The sequence below is a fragment of the Talpa occidentalis genome, unplaced genomic scaffold (genome assembly GCF_014898055.3).
Source record: "Talpa occidentalis isolate TD23 unplaced genomic scaffold, MPIMG_talOcc4v2.1 talOcc4.15, whole genome shotgun sequence".
Classification (NCBI taxonomy): Eukaryota; Metazoa; Chordata; class Mammalia; order Eulipotyphla; family Talpidae; genus Talpa; species Talpa occidentalis.
The window spans coordinates 77,347,887-77,361,033 of record NW_023601543.1 but is presented as its reverse complement, the minus strand read 5'-3'; positions in this window follow the sequence as shown (position 1 = coordinate 77,361,033).

Sequence of the window (13,147 nt, the reverse complement as noted above, 5' to 3'; positions counted from 1 at the left end):
CACCTCACCTCAGCCTATGCCATGTAAGCAGCTACGGACTGGGTCGAGAAGTGTCTGAATCTGGGGACAGAGAAGAGCAGAAATGCAAACTTTCTGCCGTGAGGAGCCAGAATCTAAGACAATTACAAGGCAAGTTGGACAACTTCCATGTCTTGCTTCCCTTCCTCAGCCCTCCCCAAACAGCCACACTGTGTCAGTGAGGAGAGGATTTTTGGGCAGAAGAGAGAGGGGACAGACCAATGTTTTTACAAGTAAGAGCCTTTGACTTGTGAGTGTGGAAAGGCTTTGGACGCATCGAATGCATGACCAGGGACTGCATCCCAGATCCACAGCCACTGCCTCCGGGAGGGAGGGGGTGAACGGTGACATTTTCAACAAGTTTCCAGGGGTACCTTTCTGCAGCCCTAATTTCAGAATCACCGACCCAGACATTTGAATAATTTAGCTTCTTTTTTTATCTTGCCCAAATAATTCCAGTAAGTCAGAAGCTTTTAGACAATGTGCGAATCTCAGAGAGAAAATATGCTGCTAAAAAAAGAAAAAGAAAAAGACAAAAACATGCCTCTTGTCAGTAACATCTGATGACAGTAAAGCAACTGAGTTTGTTTAGAGCTTTGCAGATGTGAAGGCCACATCTGGCCAGAACAGACTTACGAGGGAGGGCTCCGCTTTGCGCCTGTTTCGAGTTTTTAAAGGGCCAAACTAGCCTTCTTCAGCTCACCTGGCATCTTCAGGATCCCCTCTTAGGAGGCCTCTTAAAGGGAGCCCTTTCTTTGAGAGCTGCTTTTTACCCAGCTCTCCAGGGACCTGCAAGGTGCGTGCTCATTGGCCCCCTACTCAGGTGCCTGGTTCTTTTCATGAGGGCAGCTCAGAGGTCTGGCGTGGTCCTCATTTTAACAGGACTGCTCATTGGGTTCTGACTGGCCCCCCGCAGGAATCAATTTCCAGCACTGAGGACCCTGTGCAATCAGTCACAGGCCCTGGGTGCTAAGCGGTGTCCATCTGCTTGTGTTCTGCAAGACCAAGCTTTGGGCCCAGCTCTCCTTTTCTTCTTTCCAACACTCTTGGTCATTTACAAGGTGGAAGCTGCGATGTTCTCCTGGTGCTCCACTATGCAGGAAGCCTGACGTTTCTCTGGCCATGGAGCACAACCTATTTCCTTTTCGGATAGAGACGCAGAGCATGCACGCTCCCATTTGTATAAATAAATGGCATCTGGCATTAGTTGATTGTGACATTTTTGCCCCCGTGAGGAGAAAAGGAGGGAATAAAGTTACAGCTCCCAAGTTAGCTTCATAAATTCCCCAGGAGCCCTTAAAACAAATTTCAAAATTTTGCTCCCAGTCAGATTCAGTAGCTAGTCACTAATTTGCAGCTTCTCATATAAATCCGACCTAGGGCTTTGCACTTGCTTTTCCCACGGCCATGTATGCCTTGAATCCAAATAACCACTTGACTCACCTGCCCCCTTGCTTCATTCAGCTCTTTGCCCAAATGTCCCCTCGTCCGAGAGGCCTTCCCTGCCCATCCGCAATAAAATGGCACTCTCCCTCTTGCCTGGCATACTCTCTTCTTTCCCTGCTTCAATTCTCCCTGCAGTGCGTATCCCCGCCTGACGAATTACACGCAGAATAGCTCTCTCGAGCATGTGTATCTGTCCCACCGAAAGGTAAACTCCATGAGGGCAGGCCTGTTCACAGCTGCAGCCTCGGCACCCACAGCAGTGGCTGGCACTGCGCACTGCTGTGAAAGCACGACGTGATGGATGGGAGTAGAAAAAAGGCCCGAGTTGTTAACTCTTCTTTCCATATAAACCTTCCCCAGAAAAGACACACATGGGAGAAGAGAAACCATGAGCAACAGGGGCGAGGACCTCCAACCCACCTCTACGCCTCTTCACTACCAACTGCTGCTCCCAGAAACCGCTAGGAAGACTTGAACCCAGTAATAACAATGATAACAGTCCTTTCTCTTACATTGGCAAGACCTTTGCATCACGTTCAGTGGAGCAGAAGCTGTCTTTCTGCTTACTGGATCAATATTTGAATCTCAGTATTCACCGTAAAACTCCAAATTTTTACAAAGCTTGGTCAAGACATTAAATTCAAGCTTTCCTTGCCTCTGTTATTAACATTCCTTCCCCCGAAAATGCCAAAAGTCCCATACACAGATTTTGCTTTCGTAATGCCGCTTTTCCCACATATGTAAATTTAATAATATGTTTATATGTATGTGTATTTATATCTAAATGTCTATAAAATAAGGAGAGATAAATGATAGGGAAGACAAAATTCATATGGTCAACTCTATCAAGACTTTGGATAATTGAAATATAGGCCAGATTTAGGAATTAGCAACTACTCTTGCCTGTAAGTTGTAATTACTCATTCATAATCTTTTCCAGTCTTATCCATCTTCTTCAATGTCTGATTCTAGTATTTCTGAAACCTGTCAGATCATCACAACGGCTGAGGGATCAAACCTGCTTTTTCTCCATCTCCGCCTATTAGCGTTTGAGGTCGCATCCTTCTGTGTCCAGTGCTGTCCAGTGCATGGCAAGACATTGAGCGGCATCCCTGGTTTCTATCCACCAGAGGCCAATTGCACCCCCCTCCTAGTTAGGACAACTAAAACTGCTCCAGATGTTGCCAAATGTCCCCTGGAGACCAATTCATCCCCCAGCTGAGAACCACTGAGTTAAAGCAAGACAGACTCGCAGGAGTGTCTGGCAGGCCTGGCGAGGGAGGAGGCTACCCCGTGGAAGGGCCATCATCATCAGCCTGTGCCCAGGCCCGCTGCTTGAGGTACTCTTCCTGGCAGGGACCATGTGCGCCTCGTTCTGAGCCCTGTGCAAGCAGGCGTCCAGTTTTCAACTCATTTGAACATGGCTTGTCAGAAAAATACACACACAGAGGAAAAACAGGAAAAGAAGTGGTTGCCATGTCCCTTCCTCTTTTCCCTCTCCCTGAGGTGAGGAACTTAACTGATGAAATCCAGACTTAGTGACAAAATCGGAAACAGTCTAGCCTCGCCCATGAAACAAATACAGAAATAGAAACGGAAGCCTGTGTTTTTAGCAGTCCGTGGCACCTGGGCGTTCTGACTGATGCCGCCCGGGAAGCTGGGCCTTCTGTGGTAATGGTGGCACTGAGGCGACAGGCTGAAGTGCCTGGCTGACGGATTTAGTGCCGTCGCAAGGAAGTGGGCAATCAACAGTCTTTTGAGTTAAGACTCTAAAAGGAGACTGTTCACTCAGAAGACATGGGTCTAGCATTTGACCCTTGAGCCATTTGTTCTGACGCGGCTCCTTTCAAGGCCTGCCTGCTGTTCTGGTTTGGGTAGGTCTCTGCGCCAGGAGCGGGTACGGAATGTCTACTTCTGTCTGCCCTCCCCGAGTGGATGGTCAGACTTAGCATTATGGAGGTGTAGGATCCTTCTTACAGATCGTGTCTCTTACCCCCTTTCTTTTCTAATAAAGATGTGGGATTAGAGTTATTTATATTGAGGTTGAACCTTATGAAATCGCCATTTTCATAGAATTAAAAAATGATAACATAGTGGCATTTTCCTACAGCTAATCCTAATCTTTTTTGTATCTCCTCATCCCCACCCCCCCTCTATCTGTCTGTCTCTCTGCCTCAGTCTCTTTTAGGGCACCATTCTTTATTTTGTTGCCTTTGCAAGCACATATGTGTTATGCGGAATACCAACTGTGAAGGTCAATAGATATTACTGGGAAAATATTAAGAAAAAGAAGAGATTTCAAATTTCAGTAACTGTTAATCTGAAACCCACTGATGCACTTCATGTATCTGGGGGAGGGGAGGTCCTGGGGTCCAGCCTAAGCAATGGCACGTGAAATTCGTGGTCCTGCTGAATGGCCCTGTTCTGATGAGAATGTTAATTTGTCTGTGCACCATCCCTGCATTTGAATAATGTTACTTTTTTTTCCCTTTATGTGGTTTCTCTGATTCTGGAGGACTTTTCCAGGTGTGGAGAAGCAGTATTTAGAGGGGTCATTAAAAGAGCAGTGACCTTCACAGCATGGGGTACAGGATGAAAATCCCTACACATGTCCTGACCTATAGAGCAAAGCTGGATGGACTGGTGCTGTCATCCTGCCTTGCCTACGAGCCAGGCACCTGGTATCCAGCCTGCTTTTGCCATGAGAGTTTGTGCCCTTGCAGCTTCTTTGTGAGCTTCTATAAGTGGGTCTTGTTGACCGTCCTTACTCTGCTTGCCAAACTCACTTATGTTTCCTGGATTACAAATGAAATCGGTCACCTCATGGATATTGCACCTCAAGTCACAATGCCTTTGTTCCTCTACACGTGACATGCTGGCTTCTCATTCTTCATCGTGTATCTCTTATACACATGCATGTGCACATGCACACAGAGTTCAAACGGCAATAGCTTTAGTAATTTATATTTCATATACGATGTTTGCCCATTGTCATAATTTGGACTGCATGGGACTAGTCAATGATGACTTCTGGAATTTGAACTTGGATAACCCTTTAAGGGGATATTGGAAAAGGACCAGATATCAGTGGTAGGGAAAGGAGTGATAGTAGTTCAGTTTCGACATGTTGATTTGACTTAATTATGGGCAGGACAGTAGTAGGCAGTTATAATAGTTTGGGCTCCTGAGGTCTTACCTGGCTTTGGGAGTCATTGACATACATGATGATCAATGAGCATGAGTAAAGCAGGAAGGAAAGAGGGCTTGGAGCAAAAAGAACATGGAGGGCTCTCAACATTTAAGAAAGAAGAAAAGCTTACGAAAGGAGCTCAGAAGGAGTTAGTAGAGAGATGGGAAGAAAACCAGAAGAGTGTAGGAGAGCACAGTAAGAGATTTAGAAGTAGAAGAAGCATTTCTCCACACCAAATACTGCTAGAGGTAAATTAAGATAAGGAGCAAGGGGTGTCCACTGGATTTAGTGGCCAGGAAATTAGTTGAGTATTGGGGTCAGAAGCCAGACTGAAGTTGGTCAAGTGGTGGCTGGAAGGACAAGACGTCGAAGCAGAGAATAATAACTATTCTTAAAATTTTGCTGACAAAAGGAAGAGAGAGAGTGTGTAGTAGGCAGAGAATTCAGTGGGGTTGAGGGAAGCTTGCCTTTATTTATTTTCATTGTTTAAACTTTTTTATTTTGAGATAATTGTAGCTTCACATATCATTATAAAATAAAACAGGGATCCATGTATTCTTTACCTGTTTTTCCCTCAATGGTAGCATCTTGCAAAACTGTATTATAATGTCACAACCAGGATACTGGCATTGACACAATCCACTGATCTCATTCAAATTGCCAAGTTGAACTTGTCCGTGTGTGACTGTGTGTGCATGTACTTAGTTCCATACGCTTTTACTATGTGTTGGGTTGTGTATGCATGACCACAATCAAAATACAGAGAATTTCTATGTTCACCTACCTCCCACCTGGACCCCTGGCAACCACTAATCTGTTTGTAACTTCCATCATTTTTATCATTGCAAAATTGTTATATATATAAATGGAATCGTACAGTATATTACCTTTGGGATTAAGTATTTTCACTCAGCAAAATGCCCCCAGAGAGACATCCAAGTTATTGTGTATATATATCATAAGTTTCTTGTTATTACTGAGTAATATTCCATGATGTGAATATACCAATTTGTTTAACCATTCAACTGCTGAAGGAGATCTAAGTAGCTTTCAAGTTGGGGCTATTGCAATAATGTTAATTTTTTTTTAATTTTGTCATTAGATTTATTTTTTTTTCATTTAAATTTTATTTTTATATTCCCCATACAATTACAACCCCTTATTTTGACCCCAAGCCCTCCTTTCCCCGCCCCCACCCCCATAGAGTGTCTCTGGTTCATAGTTGTTTGTTGATTTTGATATTTTCTTTCTTATAGAATAGCGTTAAATTTTTAGAAGAAACTGCCCACCACTTTCTTTGTGCATTTTACATTCCTACTAGCCATGTCAAAGTGATCGTTTCTCCTCATCTTCACCAGCATTTGTTGTTGTCACTATTTTAGTCATTCTGATAGGTTCACAGTGATAACTCACTGTGGAATTGTTTTCCTTCCCCTAAAAACTAACAATGTTGAGCATAGATTCATGTGATTAGTTATATCTTCTTTGGTGAAATGTCTGCGTCTTTCGTCTATTTTTTAGTTGGATTTTTTTTTTTTTACTATCGAGTTTGAGAGTTCTGTAGGTATTCTAATATTAGCCCTCTTTTTGATATATGGATCTCAAACATTTTACCTCAATCTGTAGCTTGTCTGTTCACCCTTTCCACAGAGCAAAAGTTTTATTTTGATGAAGTCCAGTTTATCAAATTTTCCTGTTATGGATCATGCTTTTGGCATCAAGTCTAAGAACTCTTCACCGAGTCCTAAGTCCCACTGATTTTATCCTATTTGCTTTCTGAAATTGTTATTGTTTTATGCTTTGCATTTAAGTCCATTAACCACTTTGAGCTAATTTTGGTGTGAGGTATGAGGTCAGGTTAAGGCTTTGTTTTTTTGTTTGTTTTGCCTATGGAGGTCCAATTGTTTCATCTGCCTTTATTAAACAGGCTCAATTTTTGAGATGCAAAAGATTTTATAAAAAATTTATATAAAGTTAACGGAAATGAGCCATTAGAAAGCAGAGGTCAAATTTAGAGCAAAAAAGAAGTAGGGGGCGTCTAGGTCCTTGAGCAGGGACAAGGTCCATTTTCTATACTTTCTTTTTTCTTTTTCTTTTTCATTTTCTATACTTTACATGTGATGTGTGACAAGTTTAAAGAAGAGCAGCATGTCGTTGTCACATTTTCTTACGGTCAGAATCATTTGGGGATTATGGGGATTATAGTCAGAATTGCAACTTCAAGAGGTTTGTGATTTTATTTTTAAAGATTTATTTATTCATAGCACTGGGGTACAATCAGAGGCACCGGAGGGTAAGAGAATTCACCAGTGACAGAGCGGGGAGCAGAACAGGCAGACGGACTGAAGACACTGCTAAGGGGAACAGTGGGCGAGGCAGGAGAGGTCTGTTGTGCCATGTGGGATTCGCCCTGGCTGGCCGGCAATCGAACCGGTGCTGCGGAGGCTGCGGACAGCTTCACAGCGCTGTGCTTAACCCTCTGTGCCACGGGAGAGGCCCGGTTTGCGATGTTTTTGATTCATCTTTCCTTCTCACACTTCACGATCATGTTAGTCTTTTACTCAACTATTATTAGGATCTATCTACCCAATCTAGTGGTTATTTATTGAGCACATACTTTATGTTCAGTGTGTACTAGGTGGTGTGGGACAGCCATATCAGATAGGATTTTGCTGACATTCACCTGCTGAACGACAGTAGGGGTTCATAGTCAGTTGAGAAAGCTGAAAAGAGTTAAGCAAATCAAAGAAAATACAGAAATAGGTTGAAATGCTAAAGAGAGGCCCCCAGTTTCTTATCCAAAATATTTAAATCCCGGACTTTAGTATTCAGACATTTCTTCCCATTGCCTTAGAAAGGTAATATGGGTGGTGATCTGTGTAATGCAAAACAATGCTATTGGGGTCCCAGCACCCAATAACCAGTCTATACACATGATAATATAAAATAGGTGAAGACTATTAATAGACCAGGTTCATTGCCAAATGAATTTGAACCACATAAAAAGAGCAAAAGTTTTATTTTCTGAAGTTTGGGTTTCAGAACTGTGGAAATTGGTCATTAACTTGTTTCAGGATATTAAGTAATATAGAGAAAGGAGATGAATACTTACACTATTGGTAGGAAATTAAAAACATTTTCAGCCATAGAATCTGATACTCAAAACAAGGAATAATTTGTTCAAATGTATACAATGCAGTATCATCTGGAAACTTGTAAGAAATATGAATCTCAGGCCCCATCCTGTATCTTCTGGATCAAAAACCTTTGGGGTGAACCCCAGAAATCTATGTTTTAACGAGGCCTCTAGGGGATTTTGATGCATGCTAAAATTTTGAGAACTACTGAGGTAGCAAGTGGGTAACAGCAAGCTAGGATCCAAACTCAGATGTTTCTGAGCCAAAGTTCAATGGGTTTTTGAGGTTGTTTCCCTTGCTCTCAAAGTAGAAAGAAGTCAGAGGTTGATGTGAGCTCACATGGTAATGGTGACTTCAAGGAAGATATGCTGAAAATTCTTTAATCTATCAGATAAGAACAAAAGAGTATTGTAATTTACACCCTTAGGATATTAGGCTGTTCCTTAATTATTTCAGGAAGAAACATAGCATTGTTAATTCTGTTTTATTTCCTCCATGTTAATATCATGTAGACAGTAGGAGTTATTTCACAATTTCTTTAAGATCAAGGTGGTAATTTAGCATAATTGTGAAAATTAAGAGTTAGGAGTGGTGCAAGGAAAAGAGATGCTCAAATATTCCTAAGATGCTTATTGGCTTACTAGTTAGTATCTGATACAGGTATATGCATATTTTACTGATAAGTTGATGGGTCTTGATTTTCTACTTTCATCATAATCATTAGCATGCAAGTTGAAAGATTTAAGAAAAAATCCGGTTGAAGATCATTAAATCATCCCTTTGCAAGTAAATCATGGTTATTTGTATGGCCCCAGGTCTATTTAAAAGGCAAGATCCTGATCAACCATCAGATTATAGCTTTGAACTTAAAAGGTGAGTGTAGGGCACAGAGGAAAGGAAGAAGTTGAGGATACTGATCAGTCTTATTCTCTGCTCCTTTTTCTCTGGCTAAGAGGATGACTTAGTTCTGACAGTGAACAGGTCAACATTAATCTGGGTGTGCTTAGAATGAGATCTAGCATTCTATATATAAACCTAATTACACTCTTAGGATGTCCTAATAACTCCATGTTTTATGACATGCAGTGTCCATTCTAGTCATTGCAGATCTGCCCAGGTTTAATGGGGAGGGGCAATAGATTGGGAGTGGTAAGGTTCTGGGAAGTCAGTATGGCCATTATTGGAAAGGATGATCCCAGGAACTTAAGAATGACAACTCTGATTTCCTTGTATTGTTGTTTTATAACTTTTTATTTTGAAATAAGTCTAGGCTTACAGACAAGTTGTAAAAATAATACAGAGCTCTTCTATGCCCTTCACCAGGTTTTTCCATGTGCTACATCTCACATAGCCATAGAACGACTCTAAAAATTGAGAAGTTAACCTCGATACTATTAACTGAACTACAGACTTTATCCGGATATCCTCAATTGCCCCCCCCCCCATAACATTTTTTTCCGTTCTAGGATATAATCCATGGTTCCATCTTATATTTTATTGTGTCCTCAGTCTCCAATCTGTGACTTTGTCTCCACGTTTTCTTGTTTTTCATGACCTTGCTACTTTTGAAGAGTACTGGTCAGTCATTTTGTACAATGTCCCTTGATTTGTATTTGCCTGATGTTTTCTCATGCATCCTTGGGAAGGATACCATGGAGGTGATGAAACCTTTTCAGTATGTCATTTCAGGACACACGGTGATGTTAATCTTGATCACTTGGACAATTTCCCAAGTGGTGTTTACCAGTTTTTTTTGATATAAACTTATTTTTCTCTTTGTAATTACTAAATACTTTAGAGAGATACTTTAACACTAAGCAAATATCTTCTTTCTACTTAAACTTTTGCAAATTAATTTTAGCATCCATGGCTGGATCTTGCCTGCAGCCATTACTACTGTTGTGTTATTTTCTATTTTCCTCATTCTTCTTTCTATATCACTTAATTACAATTTGTCTCTATGGGAGAGCTGTGCCTTCTCTCCAGTTTGTTTATTTGTTTAGATCAGCATGGATTTATGGATATGTATTTATTCTTAGGTTTATATTCCAATGCAGTCATTATTTATTTTGTTATTCAAGTTGTTCCCAACATTTGCCATTGGGATTTCTCTAAGGTTGGCTCCTATGCCATTTCAACATGCCCTCCTCCTTTATTTTTTCTAAAAACTTCGAGCACTTTTTTACTTTCTAGCACCAGAAGTTGCTTCATGCTCACCTTGTATTTTCCTCCCAAAGTCCTGAAATCAACCAGTTTTTTAATGGTCCTGAATCCTTTTATTGGAGAGTGGTATTTAGGAACCAAGATTTGGGGGCTTAGATGTAAACATCACTACTAGGGTGACTTACCTATACACAGACATCTATATTTCTATATCTATTTATCTGTATATATATATTTTAAAAATCATGAGTCCATAGTGATATTTCTGACTAGAGTCTAACACCGCGGGATTCAGTCTAGTCTTCCCCTTATTTGTAATTTCTTGCTCTGATGAGAACCTGCCTCACATTATGGAAAATATATAATAGTTACTTATTTGGCTTCTAGAATAGAAGTAGTTTTAGAATTGCTCACCCACAACCCAGTAAGAAACAAATTTGCCAACTAACGTATAGTGTTTTTGTACTATTCTCTGTGCCTCCACTCTTACAGGATCCAGTCAAAACATTGTTTTTCAAAGTTACTGAAGTCAGCTCTCTTCTTCCCCTCATTACCTTCAGGGTGGTTTATGTAATTATTTTGCAACTTCTCATCATTTATATTGATCTTTCCCCCCACATCCTAGTTGAGATCTTTTATCTCCAATGAAGACACACTGTAAAATTTACTCTTTGTAGTTGACAGTCATATATCCCACCATCAAAGTCTCTTAAATGCAGTCTCATCACTACAAAAATTCCCTCTTGCTTCATCTTCATAATCACATCTCCCCACTCCTCAATCCCTGATAACTACTGCTCTGTTTTCCATTCCTATAGTTTAGTCTTTTCCAGAAGAGCATATTCATGATATCATGCAATATGTGGCCTTTTGGTTCTGGCTTCTTTTATTCAGCAAATGCATTTAAGATTCATCCATGTTGTGCAAATCAGTAGTCTGTTCCTTTTTATTGCTGGGTAGTAGCCTCCTGTATGAGTATACTATGTTTTGTCTATCCATTCGTCAGTCGAAGAACATCTGGGTGGTTTCAAGTTTGGTGATTATGCATAAAACTGCTATAAACATTTCTGTGCACATTTTTGTGTGAATGTGAGTTTCATTTCTCTCAGGTAGATAGATATCTAGAAATGTGATTGCTGGTGCATATGGCAGGTATATATTTAAGTTTCTTCCAGAACTCTCGAACTATTTTCTAAAGTGGCTTTACCATTTGTGTCCCATCAGCACCGTATGGGAGTTCAGGCTGCTCTGGTCACTGCCATTTGATTGTTTTGTGCCTTCGCTTTCCAGTGGACTCAGGAAAAGTCAGAGACTTGAAGTTAGCTGGTTTTTTATTTAAACTTAATTTTTTAAATTTATTTATATAAGAACCGGGGTACAGGCCAGATGTGTGGGAGGGTGAGAGGATTCACCAGAGACACAATGGGGAGTAGAACAGGCAGATCTACTGAAATACACTGCTGAGGGGAGCAGCGGGAAAGACAGGAGAGGTCTGCTGTGCCATGTGGGTATCTCCGCGGCTGGCAGGGATCGAACCCACACTGCAGAGGCTGCAGACAGCTTCACAGTGCTGCGCTCAGCCCGCTGCAGCTCCAGGAAGGCCCTGAAGTTAGTTTTTTAACTCTCTACATCACAAATGAAAGTCAGAAGTAGAGCTCTGGTTTTAAACTTTAAAGAGGTAAAAGAAGCTTAACAGGGAAATTAAGGTCAAAAATATGCTTATATTATTTTAGAAGAAATACACATCACTTCTTTGAGTGGTCTTCAATTTTTTCATGCCCAATGTTTCACTCATTCTGGAAGTTTGTAGAGAGTTCCATCCATACATTTTCTGTGCTGGCAGTACACTATTTTATATTACTTTTTAAACACAGGTTATATGTTTCAATGCTGAAGGGGTCAGAGGGATTACACAAAAATGTCAATCTTGATTGATATGATATAGTAGAAAGTGGGATGAGTGGTTAAACTAGGGAGTGCATACCCCTCGTATTTAGCCTAGAGGTAATTCAAATTAAAATTCACACATGCCTGAATGTGAGTAGTTATAGATGTAGCTATGATAGCTTATCGATACTGCTCAAAGCACTCCTGGGATCAACAGTCAGGGGTTAATGACCCCTGATTTGCTCTGTATGGTTGGGCCATTGTTTCTGCAAGCACACTCAGCCTGGTAACAGCTGCTGGGCCTAGTAGGTGTTCAACAGGTATTGACTGAATGAGTGACCAAAGGTCACAACATCTGGCAGGAAATCCAGAACATCAGTGATTACATTCAATAGAGTTTTCTTTCCATGGACTTTGTGAATGCCATTGGTTTTAACAGATCTTAAGAAACTTCTTGTCCCATCCAGTTTTTGACAAGGTGTCCACGTCTGATGCTAGAAGGAAGTGCAACTGAAATAATGTAAGGACTAGACTCCATAACCTGTAGCTACACATGGCCACATAGGGGGATTTCTTTTTTACCACTTAAAATAGCAAATTTGGGCTAGGGAGGGGCAGCAAGAATTTTCCTTAAGATTAAAAACTCCCTAAACACCGTTCATTTCCTCCTGTGTCATCTCTTAATGCTGTCAGGCCAGGCAACTATTTAATGGGGTTATTTCAGGGAATCAAAAAATGAGAGACTATTTTAAGCTGCCACTCATCCTGAAGGTGACATTTGAAACGTCAGATTAAGATTTTGAGGTACATATAAAAGTGACAAGGCGGAGTCCAAGAATTGCCCTGGAGTCTAAATTGGGTAAGTGTTTTATAGAAAAACCAAAGGGACAGAAAGATTTTTTTTTTTTACTTCTTAGTTGTCATTTTATCTCCAGAGGATTGAGAAACTTTTCTTGAGGTAGAGAGGGAGCAAAAGGAAAATTATAGGTTAGCAGATAAAAAGCCTTTTGGGCTGAGGAAAGATTGTGGTAATGAAGATGGCAGATCTCAAGTTGGGAAGGATACATTTATATAGAAGAAAGAACTCAGCTCTAACAAAGAATTCCCTGGGGCAGGTAAGACACAAGAATAAATTAAGTACAAAGCACAAGAATCCCTGAAAAATTGTAATGTGGAAGTAACCAGCTGTTTTCTCTGAACCAGATATTGTAATATCTTAGCTGACGATCACCTACAGCCAACATGATGTTGGTCGAGTTTATATTAGTCAGTCAGCATCATGCATTTTCTATCTCTGTTGCTGCTA